At 38.7% G+C, this 26,344-nt stretch overlaps 1 protein-coding gene and 1 long non-coding RNA gene across 4 annotated transcripts in view; one reads left to right on the plus strand and one right to left on the minus strand.

The window, feature by feature from the left end:
* The first annotated feature begins 2,719 nt into the window (after positions 1–2,719).
* The window catches only part of sh2b3 (SH2B adaptor protein 3), a 72,124-nt gene continuing 48,499 nt past the window's right edge, over positions 2,720–26,344 (plus strand). Inside the window, exon 1 of one of the 3 annotated variants that reach the window (XM_042487672.2) lies at positions 2,720–3,000. The gene's annotated coding sequence lies outside the window, so the exon portion shown is untranslated. Of the gene's footprint in view, positions 3,001–21,554; positions 21,625–26,344 lie in introns of those variants that run through there. The other 2 variants (XM_042487671.2, XM_042487673.2) reach the window with 2 other exon arrangements.
* On the minus strand, positions 9,650–24,902 carry LOC121944017 (uncharacterized). Its single transcript, XR_015776419.1, has 4 exons — positions 24,219–24,902; positions 20,456–20,544; positions 11,221–11,315; positions 9,650–10,208 (listed from the first exon to the last, which is right to left on the minus strand). It is a non-coding gene; the product is annotated as an uncharacterized LOC121944017 (long non-coding RNA).

Genomic DNA, 26,344 nt, shown 5'->3' on the forward strand with positions numbered 1-26,344 from the left:
TATGTTGTTTGTTTTTCTGTGGTTAGAATATGAGTTCTTGGGTTTAGTTTTCTTCAAAAATAAAGATGCAAAAATACTTTTTTGCCATTAGTATGACTAGTGATGGCATTACTTCTCTCTACTTTTCAGAGAGAAGTACAGCTTGATGTGCAGTGAAGGAAGAAGTATCGAGGTCCTTTACTTGAGTATAACTACAGTGTAGAAATACTTTGTTTCAAGTAAAAATCAACGCATATGGAAAGATATAGATATTGCTGGATTGTATTAACTGATGCATTAATGTGTACTTTATACATCTTGCGATACTTATTTCGAACTCATTACTTAGTTTTTTCACACCTTACCAATTTGCACATTTCATGCATGCACATCTTTAAAACTGCTTTATGTAATTCTGGATTAAATAGTTGATTGTTGAGTCTCGTTCCAGTTTGTCACATACTGACACTTTAGCACTTTTAAAGGGCATACTTCTTTTGCTATTTTTTTTCTTGCACAGTGTGGTTACGTTTATGCAATGCTGTTGTGATATTAGAAATGCGTAGTGATACGTTTGATTAGTAGAAAGAAAATAGATCCTACATGAAACTGCTCACAACAAGGTCTTTGTCTGTATCTTGATTAACCAGATGATCATGATTTCTGGAAAGAAACATTGCCAGTGAGTTAGTCTTTTTTTCTTGTTTTCTTGGGGTTTTGAGCACAACAAACTGAGTATCAAGTTCCATTATATAGAAGAGAAGGCAGACATCTCTACGGCTGATATCTCCAACACTTGGCAACTCATACTAAAACAATCTAGACAGCATTAAGAGGAAAGACTTGAATTTTTTATTTGGGGGTGAACTGTCCCTTTAATGTTACAGATGGTAAATTTGAGCCAATTTTGAACTTATTTTAACACTGATGGGTAGCTTTATTCTTAATGGTAAATGATAATTTACTAGTTGTTATTTATTTTGTATGATTAATCTGAATCTGCTTAGTAACTTGTAACTAAAGTTTTCAAATCCATGTAGTGAGGTAAAAGTACAATCACTGCATTTGAAATGTAGTGGGGGAGACATATGAAATGCCATAAAATGGAAATACTCAAGTAAAGTACCTCAAAATTGTACTTAAGTTCACTACTGGAGTAAATGTCCCACCTATGATGATCCCCCACCACCCTGAATTCCTAAGGGCCTGGACTGGCCTCATAAAACCACACACATTCTTGGTACTATTCAGCCTCTCCTTCAGCAGGAGGCGCTGTGCAACAATTAGTAGTATTAAAACTTTGAGTTAAAGAAAATCAATGAGAGCTTTGCACCTGGCGGGACATGTGAGAGTAAATAACACTCTGGGGACAGAAACCAGCAAGACTTTGAGTCTCAAGACAAGAAAACATACAACATATAATAGATGAGCGATGTGTTTTACTCTCTTATGTCCTTCTTTTGTAGTAAGCAAATTCATACAGATGATAAATTTGATGCTTTAGGTTGTCTCGTTGCACTATGAGGTGCATTTAGTTGCACTGGAAGAAAACAGCGTTGCACGACCTGAGTCTGAGTCGGTAAAAACGCGTTTTTGGGGAGTTCTGCTCAAGAAGTTTATTATTTTAAAAGGAGTTTAGGCTTTATCATACAAATAATGTAGGATACGACAACGTAGAAATAACTACCAAAGCGGCGAGAGACATTCACAGATTATAAACCAGTTATTAACCACGTGTACATTATCAGGATTTTTGGATAGAGTCTGACAGTTTATGTATTTTGCACATATTTTTGCTGGACTTATCCAAAGACCCACTCGCTAGTACTATCTACTTCCTGTGTAGATCTTTCAACATAATGCGTATGTTTAAATACTGACCAATCACTGGAAAACAGCATGCAGTCTCAGAATGGAGAATGTAGTTCGTGTTGCTAATGTAAATGTTGTGGCCAAAACAATAAAAGATAACATGTATAACACATTACAGCTCTCTTAATCAGTTAAAAAACGTTAGGATTATACCATTTGCAAAGGTAGGCCTATTTTTAATTTCAGGACCTGCTGTACTAGTTTTCGCCAGACATACTTAATGAACTGTCCACTGAGTGTGCCTGCATATTAAGAAAATTAGGAAATTTAAGCTTCTTGTAATTTACCGAAAGTATTCACAGCCTGCTGTATAGTTGGGTTTACATAACACCGAAGTACTTCCAAGATAACTTTAGATTTTGTGTGTGTGTTTGTTTGTTTGTTTGTTTTAAATAAAGGCCTACCAATTTTTCAGGTTATCTTCCTGTAACTTTTTGTGATTTCTTGTTAAGTTGTTCTTTGTTGAGTTGAGGAAGAACTCAAGCCAATTTGTTCAAACCTTCAAAGGGCAAAAACAATACGATTAATGACACATATGAATTTAATCCATCTTTGTAGCAGACCCCTCGGGTATTTTTATTTTTTACAGTTTCGTTTTTATTTTTTGAATGTTTCTTTTTTTCCTCTGCAACTTGCTACTGAAGAAAAAGCTCAACAGTAACACTTTCTCCACCGGTGACAGAAAGGCTCAGACGTCGCTTGTGCACAAGGCGCCCCCCAGTGGGTTCACGTGGCTTTGGTCACCAGCAAGAGCATGCATGCATAAGTCTCTTATTTTGAAAAGAAAGAGCCGGAATCGTAGCTTTTAACTCTCTCCGACTTGACACAGCTGGCTGGACCGCGGCACATTTTTTGACAGCGGAAATGAGGAGTCGCCACTTTTTTTCCGCGTCAAGTTCGTGGCTGAAAGTTTCTTTCCTCTTGTTTTTTTTTTTGTTTGTTGCGGAGGATCCGTAGCGTGCACTCACGATGAGAGAGAAAGCGAGACAGTTTTCAACATGCAGCTTTTCCTCCGATGTCCAGTTTTCTGTTGATCGACGTGGTTTTGAGTTACTTTAGATGCTTCTCAACACATTTCCGTTATGCGAAGTCCAACTTGTTGGTTAGTCGTCGTGCTGCGGTGGATGCCCATCCGAGATAACGGAGAACGTGAGTATGTTGTGTGAACTGTCAGCTTGTATTGCCTTTTCTTCTTCAAGTCATTTGAACATCACTTAACTCCTAACCACATGGCGGATTATCCCCCCCAAAACGACGAACCACACCAGTAAAGTGGACATTTATAGCTTCCGCCAAAAATTTCAATTTTTCTCCACTAATTACCGTCGAAAAAATGCAATCGTGTGAAATTTAAAGGGCTCTGTATCACATCGGCTGGTGCTGGTGCAGAGTTGATGTTGTTGTTTTTTTTTTCTGGAAAAGTACAGTTTTCTATTAAAAATAGAGTCCTGTCATACCACCAAGCAGGATTTTGTGTCTTTGATCTGCCTTGCAGGGAGAGATTGTACAAAAGATGCGCACAACACGTGCTTTTTGTACAACTTAGTTATAGTTTAAAGCGTGTGAAAATTTCTTCTCAACATTATTTGGCGCAAATCTACCAGTAGGGAAACATATTATGGCTTATTTCTGATGCATGTTAACAGGACAATCATATTTAAAAATACTCCCCCTCAATAACCAACATATTAATGATGTGTTGAAATGTGAACTTCACTGTTATTGTGTGTGGCAGACTGCATTGTGTGTCGCTCGAGCGTGAGTGTGCGCGTGCTCAGTTCAGTGGTCACCCCTCATGACTGCAGGATGGGGAACAGGAACAAGTGGGGAGCAGCCACTTGGTTTCACAATCCAGTGTTGTGTAGCATTAAATCAAAACAGTAATTTCAGTGTGTGTGTGTGTGTGTGTGTGTGTGTGTTGGAGGGGATTCACTTCTATAACAGAGTGTGTGTATGTGTGTGCCCTCTGTAGTGTTTGCTCAGATATTCTGAGGCAACAGGTGTGTAGTTTGGGTGGTTCCCAAAATAAAGTCCTTTGAAGTATTGTATTTAAAGGTCCAAGTGTGTAAGATTTAGGGGGATATATTAGCAGAAATTAATTATATTCTAATAAGATTATTTTCTTTGGTGAATGTTTTGAAACAAATAGTTCCCAACAAGCTATCTGATTAGTCTACAAGACATTTAGAAGCTGCTCAAATCATAAAGACAGCACACTTGCAGACAAACTATGAGCGTGGTAAAACCTTCCCAGACATAATGCCTTAACGGCTATAGAAGGAGTCTCAAAGACAAGGTACTGCATGTCTATTACACAGTAACAATAACACCCAATACTATTGTGAGTGAAGTATAGCTGACATTATGAAAAGTACCAGTCAACTTATTACTGGTGACAATGACCAACATAAACAACCCCGTTTTGAGCAGACACATTATAAACACTGTCCAAAAGTAATATTTGCATTTTTGAAACACAAAACAACAAATTTAACTGCAAACTAAAAACTATTCAGTCCAGATCTAGGCATTATGGGAAAGTGAGCATCACTGCAATACTTTTTAGGCTAACGCTGCGTTCATGTGATGTCGGAAGGTCGGAGTTTCTGATTTGGGAAGTTGTTCTTCCGAGCAATGATTTCAAAGATGTATTTTATGCATGAAAACGTCTGCCTATTAAAAGCAGTAGTTGATATGAGGGGGATGCTATCTTTAAAAATTGATATTTAATATGCGTACAATAACGTTTCTTACTATTGACCACACATTGACTTTTGCCTGCCATGTTAATGCATTCATAACATCAAGTTGGCAACTCGTGTTATACAATTATCTCCAAGTTCTTTTCCAACATTAGAGGCCGTTCATGTGAATTTTCACAGTGGGAAAGTCGTCATTCCGATTATTCCAACATCACATGAATGCAGCATAAGTGATTATGAGTGCAGGGAAAAGGTTGAGTTTTTTTGAGAGGCTAAATACCATCAAATATGGATTGAACAGAACATTTTGTTGGGAAAATATTACATCCATATCTTTTTTTTCCATAAATTTTGACTTTTGGACTTAACCTTGCTCTTGAGTTATTGGAAATGTTTGGGATGCTCCATCAGCTGTGCCGCTGTCACAGAGCAAGAGCTTAAAAATACAGGTAAAGTTTGCAGCTGCAGTAGCTAAATCTGTATGGGGAAAAAACATTTTTTTAGCAGATATCTTAGTCGTAACAAGACTGAGCAAGCTGAGCATTTCTGTGTTTATAGCTGGTGTATTTATTTAGTTTGGGATACCCCATGATTTATAGAAAGTATGAGCTCAAATTGCAGAGCGGACTACAAAATGTGTCAATCACTAGGTTGTTACTAAGGTTCAACCTTTCTGCTGTAGTGGTTAACTAGGTTTCATTACATATAAGCACTCTACTGACGTTCTTTTCTAGTTATTAGTCATACCCCATGTATTTCCATGGAAACGCAGATAACAAGCGGAAAAAGCTTGAGGGCTAATAGCCCTCTACTTGACAACTACTCTACATACAGTAGATGTTTTGAGAGGCAGGCAGGAGTACCATCATGATACAATTCTACTTCAAAAGATCCAAACTATCCCTTTAAAGTATATTTTGATGATAGTTTTTTTAAGTAAAACTTAAAATGCAGGACTGTTTCTTGTATTTTCAGCACAGTATTTTCACATTGTTGTATTAGATCCAAGTAGGGATGTCCTGATCAAAGCAGATTCTGGTCCGATCTATGCATTTTTTAATTGATCGGAACCTGCCCAAACCTTTTTTTTTTTTACATCTGCTGTCACATCTGGTGTCGTAAATGGAGAGCATTTACGACAAATTCGTAATTTGCAGCAGATATTCAGGTTTTATTGTAATGCTGCTACTCCGATAAGTAGAAACTGATTTTTTTCAAGTTCAGTTTAAGCTGCTACTCCACTTTAAGTGGAATTAAAATTTTTGTTGTTCATTTTTACTGAACTAGTTTTACTATAATGCTGAAATAAGCAGAATTGTGACCAATACTTATTATTGTGACTGGGAAGGTTTACGTTCAGCTATAACACTATTATAAAGTGGAACTGTGATTACTCATTTATAGTGTTCTGTACTTTTATTACAGTGTCACACTCAGTGGATTTGGGAGCAATTTCTGAAGACATATTTTACTTTGTTTACTTTTTTTTAAACGCTGCACCAAGTGGAATTGTGATAAGAGTTATATAAAATATTTCTAGTTGTGTTGACTTTGTTATTTTTATAAAAATAAAATAAAAAAACATTAGGAACTGTTTTGAGAGACATTTTTCTTGCATTGTAATGCAGAACTATTAAACTTTAAAGCATATACACTGGATTGATTTTAATAACTTTAAAGTACCGGGACTCGGTATCTGCACATACTCAATGTAAAATGACTCAAATCGGGCAAAAAAAAAAACCTTGATCGGGACATCCCTAGATCCAAGTTCTTCTTTCACTGCTCTTATATGATAGTGTCCATACACAGTGTCTCCCAAAGGTCAAAAATATACTTGGGAGGGTTTCCTCTAGCTGCCAGCCTGTTTCCATCAGAGTAATATAGCAAGCCTCAGCTGAACTCAGAGAGAGCTAGAGCAATGTCAAATATAATAAATCCAATTTTGCTTGTGATTTTTTCCACAAATCCTACAGTGAGCCTTGGATTGCTTTTGAAGGAGACTTGCATTTTATACTTTTTATATTTTTTGACTGAGAATCCACTTCACCCATGCAAGGAGCCCTTCACAAGATGTAATAAATCCAAAGTTAGCTGACTGACTAACTTGGCTAAAAGGCAGCTGACAACAAAGCCACCTCTTTACTGCCATTAGTTGTTTTTGCCGTTAATATTGCTCCGTTTATTTGACTCTCACACCTGGCTGCTTTCTCTTTAAATCAACAAGAGCGGATATTTCCTCTAGAAATTATCATCAGGACACCAGCTGTGCCATACTGCAGAGCCTTTTCAAAAAATGTACATAATTTAAGACGTATGAAAACACTTTTGAAGGGTACATATTTACCTTCTGCAGTAATCCTAGCTGCCTGCTGAGGTCGGCATTCTTTGTGGATTCAGTCATTTAGTTGTGACAGTTATCACACCTTGAGTCACTGAAGCACAAAAGACAGAAAAACATGCCCCTAGGGTGGGGAAGTAACGCCAGCTAGACTGTACATAATATTTTCCATGGCAGACAGTTTAACTCTGTCGACCCCAGACATGAGGTTGACTGTAATTTAAATCTTCAGTGTGGTTCCAGATCTCTAATCGGCATGTGCAGTTGCAAATGTTTCTGATGAATTTCAGTAATGTGTTTACTTCCCTACAGACTTGCTTGGTTTCTGTCAGTTGGATATTTTAGTGCCGTCTTCACTTCTCTTTTGTTCAGTGTCTTACGGACAAGAGAGGTTTTGTTCTGGGCAACATGATTGCTATAAAACCTAAAATTTTGTAACTACAGCCGCACAATATTGATTGGATCTTCAGATCTGATGACCATGTGAATATCATGAGTTGTGATAGTAATGATATCAAGTAGATTGGAAATAAAGTACAGAAAAAAATCTCGGACTCTCCCCAGAGAGGGGAATGACGCTTGTTCAGCATGATTATAATGAGATTTTCTGCAACATGACATGATTGCTTGGTTGGGGATTTTATGTACCACAACACAATATTGTCTTGGTTGCTGTCTGAGACGTCTTTCCTTGAAAGAAAAGACTCGCTTCTTGGAAATCTGATTTTCCTAGCGTCGTGCACATTTGAAGTACATGTTATGCACGCATGTGGCGGTGCAGAAGGAGTGTACAAAGTAGTGGACTCTGCAGCCGTGGACCAGACAATGTCATGGTTCAATGTATTTAACTGAGATGATATTGGACGCCAGCTCTCCTGCTCCTCTCAGAGGTTCTAAGAAATCCACTGATGAGACCACGAGAGGGGTCTGACCCACAGCGGCCCTGCAGGGAGAGGGGAGGAGGGAGAGGAGAAAGAGAGGAAACGAGAAGGAGGAAGAGAGCAACCGTGGAAGATAAATTGGCTCACAGACAGGAGAAGGAATCTGAAGAAGAAAAAACGGAAGATACAAATTTGGGCAGAAAATTTTAAGAAAAAGAAAGCACTTTTCTAGTGTCAATAGGGGCCCTCTACAACGCAACACACACGTTATCTAGCAGTGTGTGTGTGCTGTGTGTATGTGCGTGTGCGTGTGGGATTTGACTCACACAGCACTTGGCCACCCAAACAGCTAAGCCTAAACATCTCAGACTCAACTGTGTGGACCACAAACACAGGAATACGGCAGGGTTAAATTTTTGCATCTTTGCAACACATTTATGCAAGAGCTTGAGGGGGGGCATACACACATGCGTGCCTGTGTGTTTTTTCCAAAGCAGCATTAATTAGAGACTGTGTGTATGTGTTTTGCGTGTGTTTACCCTAATGCGCCCCCGTTCTTGTTGCTAGAAGAATGTTGATTATAGGCCCGATTTAGCTGCAGCAGAATGAGGATAGCGCTTAAAAAATGTGTGTGCTTAAAGGCTCTACAGTTACAATGTATTAATGGATTTTGTGTGTGGGTGTGTGTTTGTGTGTGTGTATACACAGCTAGGAAGTAGGATGAGGTCAAAGGTTTTGCCTTTTGTCAGACTTAAGAAAAGACACACACCCTGAAAGTTTGCTTTTTAGTCAAGAGAATTTTCTGCAGGTTAACGAGTGCCGACATGTAGAGCTGCAACAATTTGTCAATTTATTGGATCGGCTCATCGGTAACAGTATTGAGAAAAGATTTATCATTTTGTCAGTTTTTCATGCAAAATGCCAAATACTCTCTAATTTCAGCTTCTCAAGTTTGAGGATTTGATGCTTTTTTGTTAAATGTGACAGTAAACTAAAAATCTTTTGCTCTCGGACATAAGGAGCTTACTGCAGACAGCACTGTGGGATATTTGTGAGCGCTATTTTTTCGGAATTTTTAAAATATTTAAGGGCTCAACAGTAAGGATTTCACGATTTCCTGGGGCAAGTAAAATGCCAAGTGAAGCTAGTAAATCCAGCTACCCGATCAGGCAAGTGGTAAAAAAAATAAAATAAATACGTAATTTTTTTCTTAAGCTTATGATGAAAGTTGCTGAGAGTGAGTCGTCTTGCTTTTTCCTTATCCATAACCATAATCCACCCATAAATTAATGAGAAATAATAATCCGACATTATTTATAATGCATCAACATTGATTAATTTAAGTTAAGTTAATCTTAGACAAGGACATTGAAACAATGCTTTTTGTCTCCAACTTGCTGTCATCTATCGTTAGTCCTCAGCAGTTCAGAGACACTTAGACCCCACATGACACGCTAGCAAGGCGCTGAAAAAGTCAGGCGCCTGGAATAATGTCAAAGGGTGCCAGATATGCCACAGGAAACTGGCATGCAACACAAATTTACAATAAGCATTGAAAATCACTTGAAAACTGTAAGTAACAGCTTAGCTGTCTTGCAAAGTATCCTTTTTTTCAGCTATTATAGCCAGTGTTACTGCAACCTGCATGCTAAAAAAGTGATTAATTGTGACATTAGCTTTAAACTCTTATTTCAAAAAAGTCAGACTTCTGTACTTGTCTTTTGTTACTCCCCCGCCCTCTCACAGCTTTGATTAATGGCAGATATTTTTCAGTGAGACTTTGATGCACAAAAACTGATATTTGGGACAGCCCTCGTTGGAAGTTGCACATGTGCAGTACAGATCGCACACTTGTAAGAAATTATAATCGCCAGTAAATAAAACAATTATTTATTGGGGCAAGTAAAAACTGACTTCAGGCAAGTACATTTCTGGCCCACATGCGCAGCTGGGCAAGTGAAAATAAATATTTAAGTCAAACCCACGATTTCATAGACCAAACAGTTTACTGAGAAAACATTATTTGGTTTGATCAATAATAATCATTAGTTTCAATCCTACATAGACACGTATCAAATAGCTCTTTGTGTGTTTGTTCCTGTATGTGTGTGTGTGTTTAGCAGAAATGGGAGTAACATCTAAGTTGAAGTGAAAGTAGAAACATGCTGTCATGCAAAGTATGTGATTTGTATCATGTCAGTTCATGAGCGCAGAGTTTGCCGTCACTGCGGAGATAAATCCCAAAACAGGATTTTTGGGTGATGTTTTCTGTTACAGAAAGTGAGAAAAAAACTTTGAAATTCAATTTGCTCCTCATGAGTCCCAATGTGGAAAAGTTTATAACTCCTGAATTAGCTTTCCAGGAAGTCAGATGCCTGCAGATGATTCACAGCTAATCGCAGTGAGTGAGTTGCTTCACACCCCCGAACAACCCTACACACAGTTAAACACACATACATAATAAATAGTATCTCACATCGTAAATACTATCATGCTTCTTCATAATTCACAATGAATCAGAAACACATCAAGAGCCGGGATGACTCATTCATAAAGTGCTTGTGGATTTCAGCCAGAGATTTCTGTCGTGCTCTCCCCGGCTGGAACATTTGAGTCTTGAATGCTTGAATTGGCTGAATTGTATTGATTTGACTCAGCCGAGTTGTGAATGATGGATTGTTGTTTTCAGCTTTTCAGAAACTAAGCCTGTGTTTAAGGGTTCCAGTAAGAAGTTGAGGTCAGCTTTTGGTGGCTTTGTAGCCGAGAAACACTTAAACTGTTTAGTTATTCAGTGTATTCCCATTTAACGTTCTGAAATGCACAGGGAGTCTCTGTTTATTTTGCCAGGGCTCAAAGTGTGTGTGCAGGGAAACCTTTCTTTGCACATGTCCATTTTTTCTTCATTGAAACAGTGCACATTTTATCTTTGTAATTTTTAACTGGGCACAGTATACTGAATAAGAAGATTTGTTCAGTGTACTTCACTGCAGGATCATGCATACGTGTGCGTGCATATTTCAAACAAAGTCCAGATTCAGTTTTGTGTAATTGCATATTAGAAATACTAATAGACTCACAGAATTATTTTAGAGACCAGAATTGGCGTATTTTTTTAAATTGGCATATGTTTTTTTACTTTAGGGAGTAGTAGAGTATATATATTATGACTCAGTTTCTTCTTTTTTTTTTTGTTTTACCCTGTAGTGACTGTATTTAAAGGCCAAAAACTACTCTATTCGAGCTGAAACTAGTCAATTTGTCCATCGGCAGAAAATTAATCCTCTGGTTTGAGTTCCTCCAATGAGTTATTTGCTGCTCTTTTCTCTTTTACAACATTGTAAGTAGTATATCTTTTTTTGAACTTTTGGTAAAAAAAAAAAGACACATTTGAAAGTGTCCCCTTGTCTGGCAAATTGTGGTGGATATTTACCGCGCTGGGTCTTACCTGTGTCAGCAGCAGAAGGAAGTTTGCTTTCACTCTCCTCTGCAGCCTGCTCCTCTGAACGGTCAATCGGATCTGATAAGCTCTGATCGATGAGACTACAAAAAAGAAATAAAGAAAAGAAAATCTTGAACATGATCATCAATTTGTCCCTCAGTTATTTACCCAAAGCTCAAACTCAGCAAACTGCTGCTGAGGAGAAAAAATAAAAAAGTCATGGACGTCCACCACACATAGAATCTATTTCTTTGGGAAACACTCAGTTGTCTGGACACGGTTCTCAACTTAAAGTGTTTGAGCCAGCAGCTAGCAACTAAAGGTGCTAACTCAAATATCTAAGGCAACAGTGCTGACAGAGCTAACGCTGTCGACGGTAGGGTTGGGTACCTACCGGACCAAATCATAACGAAGATTTTGGTGCCTCATTTCGGTGCAAGATGGTTTGAGTAGTAAGACAGAGAGCGAGAGCGAGATAGATAAGATAGATGGTTTGAGCGAGCGTGTGTATTTCCCAGTGTGCGTCAGTGACAGTAGTAAGGTTGCAGTAAGCGTGGCCGTGACAGTTTAGGCTGTTTGTCAGTGAATGAATGCTTAAACTCTTCGAGGCCCAAGCCAAGCTCCCGTGTCTCTCTTGTCACCTGCTGATTAAAGTGAAATGGGTTAGCACTGAAGTTAGCAAGCTAAGTTAGCCTCCCATGCTCCCTTAAGGTGGACCGTTAAGGCGGACCAGCTGTTCTCACTGTAGTGACAGTCTCAGCATCTCCTGATAGAGAAATAATAGAGAAATGTCAGTCTCTCCTGAGTTAGTGAGACAATTACAGATCCCAAATCAAATGTTATTTTTCTGTTAGTAGTCTTTTAACTGTTATTTAGTGAGAGATTATTATAGTTGGGTTCAGTTTTTTTCATAAAGTGAATGTTAATAATGATTTATTTTTTATCTGTATATCTATGTTTAACCATAACCATTTTAAAAGTATTGTTTTAGCACCAGTATTGGAAAAATCTCAAACGCCCCCCAACTCTATTAACGAGGGCAGATCGGGAAAGTGGGTGCAACACGTCAACGACTCTGCCGTCCGGACATCAGCAGTAACCGCTGTATGAGCACAATGCAAAGTGGCGACAATCAACTAGCCAGTGGGATGCACACATGCACTAACGTGCACACGCATCCAGACCGGCTAACCATAACTAACTACAGAGAAGCTCTGTAGTAGCGTGACTTGGAGAAGCTCTAAAGTAACGTGACTTAGTTCTCTGCTCAGGACGCCGTTACGCCACAATATCTTTACATAGCAAATAGTGGTTTGCCACCATATTAATGCTCTGAATGTCTCATACAGAACCTTTAATACTGTGTCAATAAAGCGCGCTGGCTGTGGTAAAGTAAATTTTATCCACACCGCTCACTTCCAGACATGGATAGAGGGACGTTATGAATGAACAAAACACAGGAAGAAAAGAGGCATTAACTGACAGGTTGTTTGCGATGCGTGACGGTCACCACTGACCTCATTCCTTTAGTCTCCCCTCCTCACAGATCACATCTATCCATGCAGCCAAAACTTGACTTCTCTTTTCATTTTTCTCTCCTGTCATTATGTCTGTGGGAGCCCTGTATTTTAGTATTTCCTTGACATGCCAGGCTCTGTCTTTACAGCATAATGATAGACTGCAGGCTGCGCAGAGACGTTTTGTATTAGTCACTGGTAGGATGCTGGACAGCTGGAGGGATGCTTGTTAGTGAAAATTGTGCTACTGGACACATAATCATCATAAAAACTGTTTTAAGGTGAATTTGTTTTCCGCTGCTGTGTTGATGGGAAAGTGCTTTTGATACAGGAGTTTACAGTTGGGTTTCCTACTTTTAATCCTTGCTGGAGCTCTGCGGGTTTTTTCTTATCGCAGATCCAGCCTTTTAGTTTTGTTCTTTTTCCAACCTGCCTCCCTCTTGCTCCGTTCCCAGACCACAGGAAATGACCAGAAGGCGGCCGGGCTTTATTTCTGTATGTCTCAAGAATAGCAGCATTGTGTTGCATTGGAGCCTGCATTGTTGTGGGAAAGTAGAGCTAGAGAATGCTCTAACCAAAACAAAAACCCTATGTGCCCAATAGTATTTAGCCTAAACATATGCAATACAAAAGATAAGTCTTCCCCTAGTGTGCAGCTGTTACTGCCTCTTTTTTCTTTTATTATAAATGAGCTGCCATTTCTAGATGCAAACGGTGGAAAACAAAATATTGATACATATTTTGATTCAGAAAGTCACTGTAGATGAGAGCACCAGCTAAAGGAAATGCAAAACATTGGAGATTAAAGGTTGTTTTCACCCCATAGCCGTGTTAAGTGGGTTTGAGCTTTTATAATTAATTGATTAGTTGCCAACTATTAACTTTATCACCAACTAATTTAATGATAGATTAAGTGGTTTGAGAATTTTTTAAGGAAAAAAAGTCCAAATTCTCTGATTCCTTTCTCAGTGTGAATATTTTCTAGTTTCTTCACTCCTCTTTGACAGTAAACTGGATATCTTTGGATTCTAGACAAAACAGGAAACTTGAGGATGTCATCTTGTGCTTTGATCAACATTTTTCACTGTTTCACCATTAAATATAATAATTAGTTGCAGCACTAGTTTGGATAAAGCCGTATTTTTTTTTCTTATTGTAAGGTGTTTAAAAAATATTGCTTGTAGCTTTAATGCAAGAATGCCAAGTGGTTTAGCTTTTAGAACAGGCTGTACACAAACAAACATGTCCAACATTTTATCCTTTACTGACTGGTTTACTGACTGGTTTGCTGACTGGTTTATATTTATAATGGTCTCTGGCTGCGATGAAGCTGCAGGCTCGCCCTGAATCAGCTGACGCTTTCCTCAAGCTATGGGAAGTTGAAGCCGAGGGTTATCTCATGTTTCGGCGCTACTTCCTCTTTTACAATATGTTCTTCAATTATGTAAGCTTTGCGCGTCTCATTCTCTGCTCTGTTCATTATCAAAGCTCTTTCACATCTCACTTAACACAAACAGGAACACTGAGACGCAGCCGATCCCGTGTCTGCAACGGTGCATCTTTTTCATGTAGACTTCTTCTTTTATGTAGCTGATCAATCAAGCAAAACAGTTTTAGCTGCATTTAGCTGTAGTCCGGTTGATTCACAGCTGCTTGTTGCATTCAAGTGTAAAACATGAAGTGAAAGGGATGAGAAAGGTCACTTGGTGTCAGTTCACATTAACTGGTGTGTTGGCTAACTGTGGAACGGGCTGTTTTGCTTGTCATAACAATATTGAATGGTGACTGTTTCGGTGGGAATCCCTGACCTTTTTCTTTAGATAAAAACAGACTTGCATAATAGCTGCTTATTCTCATGGATGTTCCTTCCTGTATTTTGCTAAAATGTTGTTTGTGTTCATGTAAAACAAGGATAGAACAGAGCTGCATACTTAAAATCGTCACCAAAATCCTGATTTTAGCTGCGGACTTCATTTAAGCAGGTTTTTGACACTCTACTCTCTGTGTGTGTTCATTTGTGAGCTGAGAGGCTCTGATAGGCAGATTTTGTTGCATTTGGACTAGGGCTGAAACAATTTGTTTTTTAATTGATTAATAATGACAGAACGTTTATTGACAACTATTTTGGTATCCATCAATCAATCCTTCTGCAACATGAAACATGTCAGTAAATACCCCAGTTGTGAATTGTGAGGCATTTGGTGACGAGCATATTGTTTCGTTTTGTGTGTGTTTGAATCCCTTTATCGCTCTCGTATCTTCTGTGTACCCTCTCTAAATTCTGACGTTTTTTTCCAGTAAATCAAGGCAGAACTGTCGGAACTCTTGCTATTTTTCCTCCAAAGTACTTTGGTGAGTTTCATTAGCGGGGTTGATAATTGACCAGTCAATCCGATCAGAGCAGATCCAATTGATGGACGAGAGAAGCAGCTGCTGGGGGGGCAAGTGAAAGCAAATTTTTTCGGAACCAGCGCAGTGACCAGTACAGTATTATTTTAACTGCACCTGGCACTCTGCTGCTCTGTCTGTGCCCAGAGGGTGCTCCGCGCCCGAGATTGTGGCATTTTGAATAGAACGAACGGTTTATGTATTCCAACAGTGCTCCTAATGAACGGTCCAGCTTCAAAAATAGAAAATCAAAAAAATGTATATGTTGGAAATCCTGTTTATGTGATCATAAACTGAGTATCTTTGGGATTTTGACTGATGGTTGAACAAAACTTTTTTTAGACATTGTGTTGAATTTTGGAAATCATGATGTAAGAAATTGTGGTTTTTCAATGATTTCTTATACTTGAGAGACAATATAATAAATGATTGAAATAAACAACAGATAAATTGATTAGCTGCAGCCCAACTTGGAAAGACCCAAGCTCACTTCCCCCCGTTTTCAGTCTTTATGCTTAGCTGTTGGTGCCAGCTACGTCCTTACAGTACAGCCATGAGTGTGGTATCAATCAGACGTCATTTAACTTTTACCACAACGCGAATGTCAAATTATTCCTTCCACAAACCCTTTGCCCTTCTTTCTAGTCTGGTAAAACGCTGCGTTTCTTATTTGAAACTGAATTATTTTATCATGGAAAATATACTGTTGTCTCAAAGAAGTGCGGTAATAGTTAACTGTCATTAATACTCCAGAATAAAACCTTTAATTATCATTCTTTATGTGTGTATTCTCAGCAATGCAAGAGGAGTTGTTTTAGAAGTAGCATATGTTAGCTAAACATGTAGCTTTCAACACAAATGGATTACAATCATATTATATTTAAAGTAACAGCTCCTGCACTTAAATCTACTCGTTCCACCCCTGACGTAGGAGTGTATTTTGGTATGCTCTGTGTGTGTGTGTGTGTGTGTGTGTGTGTGTGTGTGTGTGTGTGTGTGTGTGTGTGTGTGTGTGTGTGTGTGTGTGGTGATCGCTGCTTGCCAGGGCAGGGCAGGGCTTCCTGTTTCTGTGATTGCTGCCCAGGCAGAGCCGAGCAGAGATCCTTTGGTCTCTGTTCCTCTTTGGCTTTGCCACCTGGACCTTCACCCACAAAACCTGGCACCGCCTCCTCTCCCCTCGCCTTTCTCCTGCTCCGTTTTCCTCACTTCCTGCCTGCCTTCTCATTATCCCCTCATCTGTCTGTCTGTTCCCTGTGACCCTTGTTTTTTCTGTCTCCTCCTCTTCCTTTTCATGTTTGACTCCCTCACTCCTTGCAGCCTCCTCCCTCCTCTCTCTTTTTTTTTTTAATAAGCCCCTAACTCCAGCGCTCACACTCTCTCCGTGCTTTGTAAATTTATCTCTAGCCCTGTGATTCATTCAGTGATTCAGAGAATGAACATTCAAAGGTGGTAACAGAATCTGTTTTTCATCTCAGACCTTGTGATGCACATGTTGCCACATTTCTTTTTTCAATTTATTTATATCTTCCACTCCAGTTTTTCCCATAAAAACTGGAGTGTTTGATGTCTCAGAAAGCCTTGATGCCACACAGAATAATTGAGTTGTAAGCAATAGATTGGATCCGGCTGATTTTGGTAATAAGGCCAGGGCTATATAAAGGTCAGAAGGATGTGGCTAGCTGTAAATTGCATTTAATATAATGACTATGACAATTAGGAGCACATCCTATTTTTGCAGCAGTGAACAACCAAACAACGCTTGGAGGTGTACATATGCACACATTCTCAGACTGGCTACTCATACCCACGTGCCTCTTTGTGTGTGTTAGAACACAAAAAAGATGTGTGTGTGCATTTTTTTTAATGGACGCCTTTAAGACTTGTGGTTGGGTTTACTGCTTGCTGGCTTCATGTTAGTTTTTGTAGTTAAAAATCCACATTTTAGCACAGTTCAGGGGTGGAACTGAATGATAGCCATAGGGCAACAACTAATGATTATTTCTTATTTTAATATTATGCATGATAATATTGGCATGTCATCACTATTGGCCAATATTGGCTTTAAAATGAAATATCATATCAGCCAACATACTGATGTCTGCCATGATCACAAACAGGTTTTTTTTTAACCCTAAGTCAAAGTATTTTCGTATTTAGGACAATAAATGAATTAATATTACATACATTGAAAGGCATTGTACTTTATGTCTCCCATCTTCTAAATTAGTTGTTATATATCTGCATATGGGATATCAGCAAAAAAAAAAATCCAATATCAGCAAAAAATCCAATATCGTGCACTCCTTATTTTCAGTGTTGAATAATCTGACATTTTTTCTTGGTTGATCAATTCATCTTTTGGTTTATAAAACATCACATAACAGGGAGAAATAAAGTGATATCTCATATTTTCATGCTTTTAAAAATGAACTAAGTCACACTTTAGGATGGACATTTTTCCTCATGATATTATTGATCATTTTAACAAATTGAGTTAGAGTGAAAACTTTTATTTTTAAGTAATTAAAGTACAGACACTATCAGTGCAGTATCACGCTATCAGTGACTGCCTGTCGCTTTAGTTAGTGTACTCTCTCCCACAATGTCGCTGCTAGTTGGTTCTTGTCGGTGGCTTTTGAGCAGATTCAGTGTGTTGAATCTGCTGCGTAGCCCGTCAGTGAGTGAAATCACTGTGATCGGCAGTTCGGTTCAGTGCATCACAAGAAAAAAATGGAAAGAAAGCAATCAAACTCCTAAACTGAAGAGGGTGTGAGATCAAAACCGACTTATATTAGGTAAGATCATGTTTTTAGCCACTGGGCACTTTAGCAGAGATGGTTTGTAATTTTTTGTGTTATTGTTCGCTAGCGCATTTGTTTGGTCACCATCGGGTTGTTGTTAATGTGCTAATCGGTTAACTAGCATCCTGTATTTGTCCTGTTGGTCTTCCGGTGTCCTTTTTTTAATGACGAACACAGACTACTGCCATCTGCTGGTGTAGAGAGTTATTTCCTCTCACGCAAAACACACGTCCTAGTTGACCATTGGCTGTATTCTTTACAGTGTGTTCAAGGGCTGTAACCAATACTTTTTTTCATTATTAATTAATATGCTCTTATCTCTAATAATTGTCACAAAATGTCAGAAAAATGTCCGTCACAGATTCCATTTCATTGCATTTTTTTGTCCGACTTACAGTAAAAAACCCAAAGAGATTAAGTGTATTGTAATGTTATAAAAAAACGAAGCTAAATCTCACATTTGAGAAGATACTGTCAAATGTTTGGCATTTTAGCAAATACATTTTTTAAATTATTTTTTTATCAGATGACTCATCATTTCGTTGACTAATCATTCAAGCTCGAGAACGCTCAAAATTTTACCACCAGTGAAAGAATTCAGCTTTCTTTCCCTTGAGAATTTGGATGTATTTTCCATTGATTTCCACCCACTTGGAGCCTCTGTACAACCAGTTATAAGCAGTACTGCATCTCAAGCTACTTTTGCACTGGCCTCAGCCCGTAGCCATGGCAGTTACCGCCTGCTATGAATACATGACCTGAAAGCTCAGAGACCTCTTTTGTGTGTGAGTCCATTGCATCGAACAAGAGCTGCTCCCAACTGGGGACAACAGGGAGCACACAGTGGTGTGTGAGCGCTGATACCAAGCTCTTGAGATATAAATAGGACCTCCCTGCAACAGCACTTCCACCAGCAGCACTGATAATTCTCCATGTGTTGTGTAAGCCTCAGTCTTTGTGTGTCTTTGTAGATTTTAATTTGTTGGCTCTGCACAGAAATTAATGCCATCTCTCTCTGTTTTGAAATCTTAATGTTGTAGTGGTAATGTCTGTGTTGTTTTGGAGGCTTAAATGGAAGCATACGTATTTTTCAACCTGGACCCTATTTTCCCATGTTTTTCTGTCTAAATCGCTAATGGGAAACACAATTTTTTTAATTTGTCCAGTATTGGTGAGTGTGGTACAGCAGTAAAAAATTGGCTACAATGTAATAACTTTCCATGTGTTTGCGCCGTCCATTTACATTCACTAAAAATGCTTGTTTCGCCACTGACAAGCTGGAATTGTAATATATATTACATATAATATATAATATATTATAAGTGATAACATTAAAGAAAGGATCCCTACATAGACAGACCTTTTTTAAACCAGAAACAGTCCCAAAATTGCTACTGCCAAACTTGCCAGACTCTTTTTAAATAAACAGTAGTTTTATTATGGTAAAATTCATTTCATTCAGAGTTGACAGAAACAAGTTAGCCTATGATTTAAGCTTGGTAGTATTTGTATTTCAAAGACAAAGCTAGTTTCAAGGATATTGCATCTTGGATCTGCTCCCAATAGGCCACAGCCAGGATGCTGTTTACTGGCTACCACAGTCACACTACTAACTCTTTTAATTTTTGGCAGTAAGCAGGAATGACACACCACTGCATCACACATGTATCCCCCAATCTGTCCATAAACTTATCAAAAAAAAAATAAATCAACTCCGTCAACTGACACGAGTCATGAGGTTACTCATGCTGACCAGATCAGTTCACGTGTGTTTCTTCCCTGCTTGATTAAAATCAGCTTTAGGCTGTCCTCCAGTAAAAAAAAAAGAAAAAAGAAAAAAAAGGAGTTTATCTGCACTTCTGGTGTCAGGAGCAACACAGTTCTGAGAGAAGGTAAGAGCTTTGCTATACATTGTCTTCAAATTGACTTTTTAAACCATTCAGATCATAGTTCAAACTTTGATTTTGAGGCCGTTGAGAAGACTCCCTAACATCCACAGCACGTTACCAGCAGTCATTTCCATTGTCAATTTATCTGCTGATTAGTTTCCTTAAATTTTGTTAGAAAATTGTGAAAAATGACACCCAGAACCCCACAGCACAAAGTGGCAACTTCAAGATGCATATTTTGTCTGACCCACATGAAGATATTCAATTAAATTTAATTAAACACAGAAAATCTGCAAATCCTCACATTTGAGACGCTTGATGCAGATAATTTGTTTTGGGGTTTTTTGGTGGGAAAAGTTGTTGCTGATCAATTATCTGTCAGTTTGTTCAGATGTTCAGAAAAAGAGACTATATTTCTCTAAATGTCAGTCTGCCACAAGCTGCTTTCCTGGAAGACTATTTCTTTCTAGCACCTGTTTGACACGTGCATCTGTCCAAAAACAGCAAATGAGTTCTGCGAGTTGTCGATGTCACCGTTTCTGTTTGCTATTTTAAACAACAGTGGTTGAGCTGCAGCCTCTGTACTCTCACAGTCAAAGGTGATACAGTAGCATTCGTTCAATCGTAGTTTGTCTTGCCAACAAACCTGCAGCTGATGCCGACATTCGCCCCGTCACTGCTCAGGACCGGAGCTTCTCAGGCTGCTCGTTGCTGCAGGAAGGCTGTGCCAGATTCCTGTAAAGCACGAGGGAGACGAAGAAAGCCGTCAGTGTGCTAGTGTGTTTGTGTCACAGCGAAGAATGCAGGCATTGAGGAAGAGGAGGAGGGAGTGATGAGTAAGGTGAGGGAGAAAGAAAGAAAGCAGTGAATGCAGGAACTTTAGTGAACTCTATTGTGCAGAAATGTTTTCCATTTGCAACTTAGTGTGTGTTTGAGTTGGCCTATTTTCTCTTGTCATCCCCCGCTGAATGCCGTCTAGCAAAACAATAATATGATAACAAAGCGCCAAGTTGAGGTTAGAGGTCCTGGATAAGAACAGAGAAAGAGGACACACAAGTGTGTTCGCCTGTTTGTTTTCCCTCACAACTTGAACGGGGCCCTGTTAGGCCCTCAGTCAAGGTAAAAGTAAAGGAAGCATGAACCCAAACACATCTGGAGATCCTCACAGTGGAGGACAGAGAGGATGAAAAGAAAGGGAAAACCATGGGAACGGAGACGGCCAAGCCCCCAGAGGGATACAGCGAGAGGAAGTGTGTGTCTGCATCTGTGTGTGTTCTGTAGTCAGTCAGTGCTGAGTCATCGCTGGGCTGGCCAGGCAGATAGAAACAGGCTTCTGGGGGGGGCCAGCCGGAGGGGCACGAGGGTACGTGCACTGAGCATGCTCCAAAAACTACAGGAAGGGAATTAGTTGTTGTGACAGGACATATCCAGGAACTTTAGTGACGCAATATTTCACGATGCCAAGTTTTCACTCCCTCGCTGACGCACGTGTCCCCCCGCTATGTTTGATGATACTAATAAAAAAAAAAACTGAGTTTGTCACATCACGACACAGGCCTTGGTCCCTGAATGTTGCCGTGTGGGACACGGAGAGGGACAGAGATGTTAGCCGAGAGATAACGAGACATGCTGTTCCATGTTTGGCCCAACCACATTGACCCCCCCTTCGATTTCTTGTGGTTTTCTGTGATCTGTTAGACCACAGCCTATAACCCCCCCCCCAACACCACCACCATACATACACACACGTTTGCACACACACACACATTTCCTCTATTTAGAGTGGACCCTGCTGTACTTCACTGAAGGAAGATGGTATGTAAATGTACATATGCCACATGCCGTAGTTTGAGAATGGTTAATACAACTGTAGCCGACTAAACTGCAACTTTTTTTAGCTTTAGCACTTTTATGGGAAGCATGGGTAGAGGTAGCAGCGCAGAAATGAGCTAGTTATGTAATGCATGTTAAGATCTCTCTAAACATGTCCTCGGTATCTTTAGACATCAGTGTTTCCTGGTGACATATTCTATCATCAGCTTTTACCACCTTATGCAACAAATGTAACTGCAAAATCCTTTCATGCTTTAGTCAGGGTTGGAAATTAAGTACACAAGTGGCTGCTAGATTTGTTTCACTCGCCAGCCTAAAAAACAATCCATAGAGTGACTGGTAGATGTTGGAATCCACCAGCCACAGTGGCAGGCTGGAAAAAAAAGTTAATTTCAACGCTGCTTCAATTGCAGTGTGTGTAAAGGTCACTGTTTTGCTACATGCCGTGTGAAGATCAAGCTACTCTGCAGCTGATTATACAACATTGTATCATCCACCGGCTTTCTGCATAAACCAAGAAGCTCCACTGTTGCATCAGATGAGGCCTGCTGCGGTTCTTTAGAAACTGTGCCCTCTTCCTCTACTAATCATCTGTAACTATGGGTTGAGCGCACTCGGGGTCAGCAGTGTATACACGCGATGAAGGACAGGAGTAGGGCTCTCATCGAATACTTGGGAGTGCATCCTGTTTCTTCTTTTTCTGTGGGATTTTGTGGTTAACTCCTAAAACGCCGTCTCATCTCTGTTTTATTACAAAAGAAGCAGTTGGTTCTGGTGGATAGGTGAGAGCGTGTGCTGTAGAACAACAGGGCTGTTGAATGTTGTTGACTTCTTTCTGTGCAGATCGGCATTGACAAATGGACATTACTGAGATGATGATGATGATGATGATGATGATGTGTAACTAACGAGGAATCATGTCTATATTATAATGAACAAAAACTTACAGGTTTTTAGAGAGAAAGAAAAGCCTGTTGATATAAAACTAATCAACATACAGTGAGTCAGTATGCAATGACCAGCGCTTGGTACCAAACTGTATTTTCACGGGTACAGACTAGAGGTCGAAACATATTGTTTTTTTCAGGGCTGAAACTCATTATTAGTACTTAATGGGACCAAAAAAAAATCAAACTTTAACTGATATGCATTTACATTAAAAATATTTCCCTTTTTTGACCAATTTTTGTCAAAATTCTTTTTTTAATTTATTTTATGTTCGACCCAACTTGCAGGTATACATCAGCCAATAACTGCTGTCAGTTTGACAGGATATAAATATAATATGCTATTATATATATAAATTATAGCAAATGAAATACATATTTGGCGTTCCCTTAACAAATCTAAGGGTTAACTTTAGGGTATCAGATCACAAACTGTCCAACCCCCGACCTCTGACCAATCACATCACTGGAAAAAAAAAAGGGTTTCGAGATGTACAAAAGTCCAGAGTGACAGGTAAAGTGTTTTCACTATTTTTATGGGGTTAGCAGAATCATTTTATTGCTCCATTGTTTTTTTTTCCACTCTGGTTTTGAAACAGATTCTAAAAAGCAGAATGGTCGTTTCCAACACTAGAAACATGATGAGGATTTTAGCTGCATTTTAAGTTAGGTTTTACACTGTCCTGTAATGAAGGAGACGCCCACTTTAGTTTTTGGATAAATGAATGTAAAATGAATTTTACGGATTGAATAATATCTGTGATAAATACCAACAGACCAAGCTATCAGCTGTAATATAACAGCAGTGCAAAAACAGACCTCAGCAAATCAGAACTAAACTACTAACTACTAAATCAAGAACTATGTAAAAAAAAATAAAAAACGGCAACATATGGTATGATTTGAAGGAATTATAACACACGTGTTAAATTAACATCATCCTGATTAAAAATACATTGTTACCTGTTAATGTATAATGCGATCTGTGGTTTTAAAGAACTTTCTTTTAGAGTCACTGTGGACAAATTGACCAGAAAACAACAGTTTTCAGTAGGTCAGTGAGAGTCACAACCAGATGAATAAAGTAAACAATAATATTTATCAGATTTTCTGCATCACTTAAGAACTGCAGGTTGCTGTATAAAAAATAAATAAATTAAAAACAAATTAAAAACAAAAAAAAAAGGTATTTGATGCACATAGTGATACTGTAAATGCACAGTTTCGTTTGGTGGCAGTCATGTAGCTCAACAAGTCTATAAAGCGCATTTATAATGTTTTCTCTCAGCTGGCAGTTTGTCTGGCTCATAAACTGACACTGACTTTAGTGTGACGCTCCCTGAAGACGCTGTGAAAGACGCTTTATAACTAATTTCAGGCTGAAACTCAGAACTTAACCTGCGTTAACTTAACCATACCGGGTTAAGTTTGCCACATAAATTACCAGGTGAAAGGCGAACCACCTTCGTAGTACGGAAAACCCTGGTTTTAGACTCAACACACCTCGCTAAAACGCTAATCTAGCTAGGTGGAAAGCTACACCCCTCACTTTGAGTGACCAAACAACCGCTCACCGGTGAAAAGTGCGCCGCTATCGCATTAAGCAACAGTGACGTTTTATAAACTTACCGGCAAACGTCACTTTGGTCCATTCAGACCCTCCTGCGATCCTCTTCAGTCCCGCTGCTAACAGATGCTAACGGTGTCCGTCCGTCACTCGTCAGCCATTTTTGTTTACTTTTTCTCTCCTTTCGCGTGCAGCTCCACGCGCCAGGTGCTGTTAATTAAGCACGAGGACGGCTCTCCTGGCAGCTCTAGTAATCTTTGTATTTTGGTGTCCGTGAATTTTACTTTTCTTTTTCCCTGAAAATTCCATAATAACGTCGCCGCAAGCAACTAGACAAGCTTCACATTAACAAGACAGTGGGACTTTTTTTTTCAAACTTTATTTATAGTTTTTGTTATTGTTGATGTTTTTCAATATAAACACAAATATTCAAAAACACACACCCCATCCTCCCTGGAAGTAAATAAATTGGGTGACAAATAAATAAACATACAATAAATAACTATTTAAATAAATAAATAAACAGGTAAATAATAATGCCAACAACAGTGATAATAGTTGAAAAATATATAAATATAAATATAACTAAAATAAAAGTAAATAATAAATTACATGAAAACAAACTTTATTTATAGTTTGGTTTTTTTAGTCAATATAAACACAAACATTCAAAAACACACATCTCACCCTCCTTGGATCCCCAAAAAGTAAATTAATTGGGGAGAAAATAAATAAATAGGTAAATAATAATAATAATAATAATAATAATAATAAAATAAAGGAATGAAAATACAAAATATAACATAATGCTAACAACGGAGATAATTGTTGAAAAATAATATATATATATATATATATATATATATATATATATATATGTGTATGTATATATGTATATATATATATATAACAAAAGTAAATTATAAACTTCATTTATAGTTTTAACCACACAGAAGTCAGAGAAAAGACCTCATCTGGACTTCTGTGTTTTCATATTGCCCGCCAACTGCTGCCAACCCTGCTGCCACCATCACATACTCAAAGAGTTTACAGCTGATCTCTCTGTCTCTCAGACACGACCGAAATCCAATCCAATGGAGTGCCTATCGAATTTAGATTTAGATTATTTTACTGCTCTGCTTTTTTCGTGTCTAAAATGTTTTTACAAACATATTTTAATGCCCCATTTCACCGTAATGGCGAGAGTTTGTGAGCAGGAAGCGGGCGCAACACTCCTTTCTGCACAGCCAAAACGGAGGCCGACAAAACGGAGATCAAACAGCTGTGCTGATCAAATATATACCAAGAATCACTTACTGATTTGCATATTTCTCTCCTCAAATGTTTTCAGAAATGTGTTTTTAGCTTACTTTTTAACTGTCGTACAAGATCCAGCCGGCTGCCATTTTCGTCACACGGACCATTCAACATTCAGTCAAGGGCGTAGCGTTCTGGTAGTTGTAGGTTTTCTACCTCTTAAGCAAAGACATCCTTTTTTTCTGTTTTCTCTAGTCATGTGGCACCAATTTCAAAAATATTTGTGTGTTTTTAGTGCATAGACGTTTTAGTTTTGTGCAAGGGCCCTTTTTATATGAGTGAAATACATCTTAAAGCCATTTTATAAGTTTTGTTATCAATATTGTTGCTCTTTGGTGGCAGAGAAAGAGTCAAATCAAGTGAGAGAAAAAGCCTGTGGAGTCAAATGCAATGGCCCTGACATGAGGACGGCTTAGAGAAAAAAAAAAGAAAAGCAGAAGGAACACTGAAACAGGTCACATGTAAACACACAAACACACAGATGGCTGAGCAGGCAGTGTGGTTGATTGAGAAATTTTCTAACCATACTTCCTCAAGTCAGGGCCTCATTCAGCCTCTGTCCGAATGACTTATTGCTGCTTTCATTCATTTCAAACACTCCAGGCTCTGTCATCCATATCTGTGCAATTTCGAAGTGATTTAGTCATTTTTATTGACTCCACTCTAGTCATTTTTGTCTCTCCACTTCCAGACCTTAACATGTCCTAAAGTTTTCCTCACAAATATGCACTTATAGTGTCTTTGCCCCTGATTCAATTGACTGTTTTCCTACAAATTGAATGGTTACCAATTGTCCTTTTAGTGAACTGCGGCAGTCCTTATCTATTAAGATACTCTATGACTGGTTGATTGCCAGAGATTCTTTGCAGGC

Source organism: Plectropomus leopardus, chromosome 4 (genome assembly GCF_026936395.1).
Source record: "Plectropomus leopardus strain MGB_pleo_1.0 chromosome 4, ASM2693639v1, whole genome shotgun sequence".
In the NCBI taxonomy this organism is placed as follows: Eukaryota; Metazoa; Chordata; class Actinopteri; order Perciformes; family Serranidae; genus Plectropomus; species Plectropomus leopardus.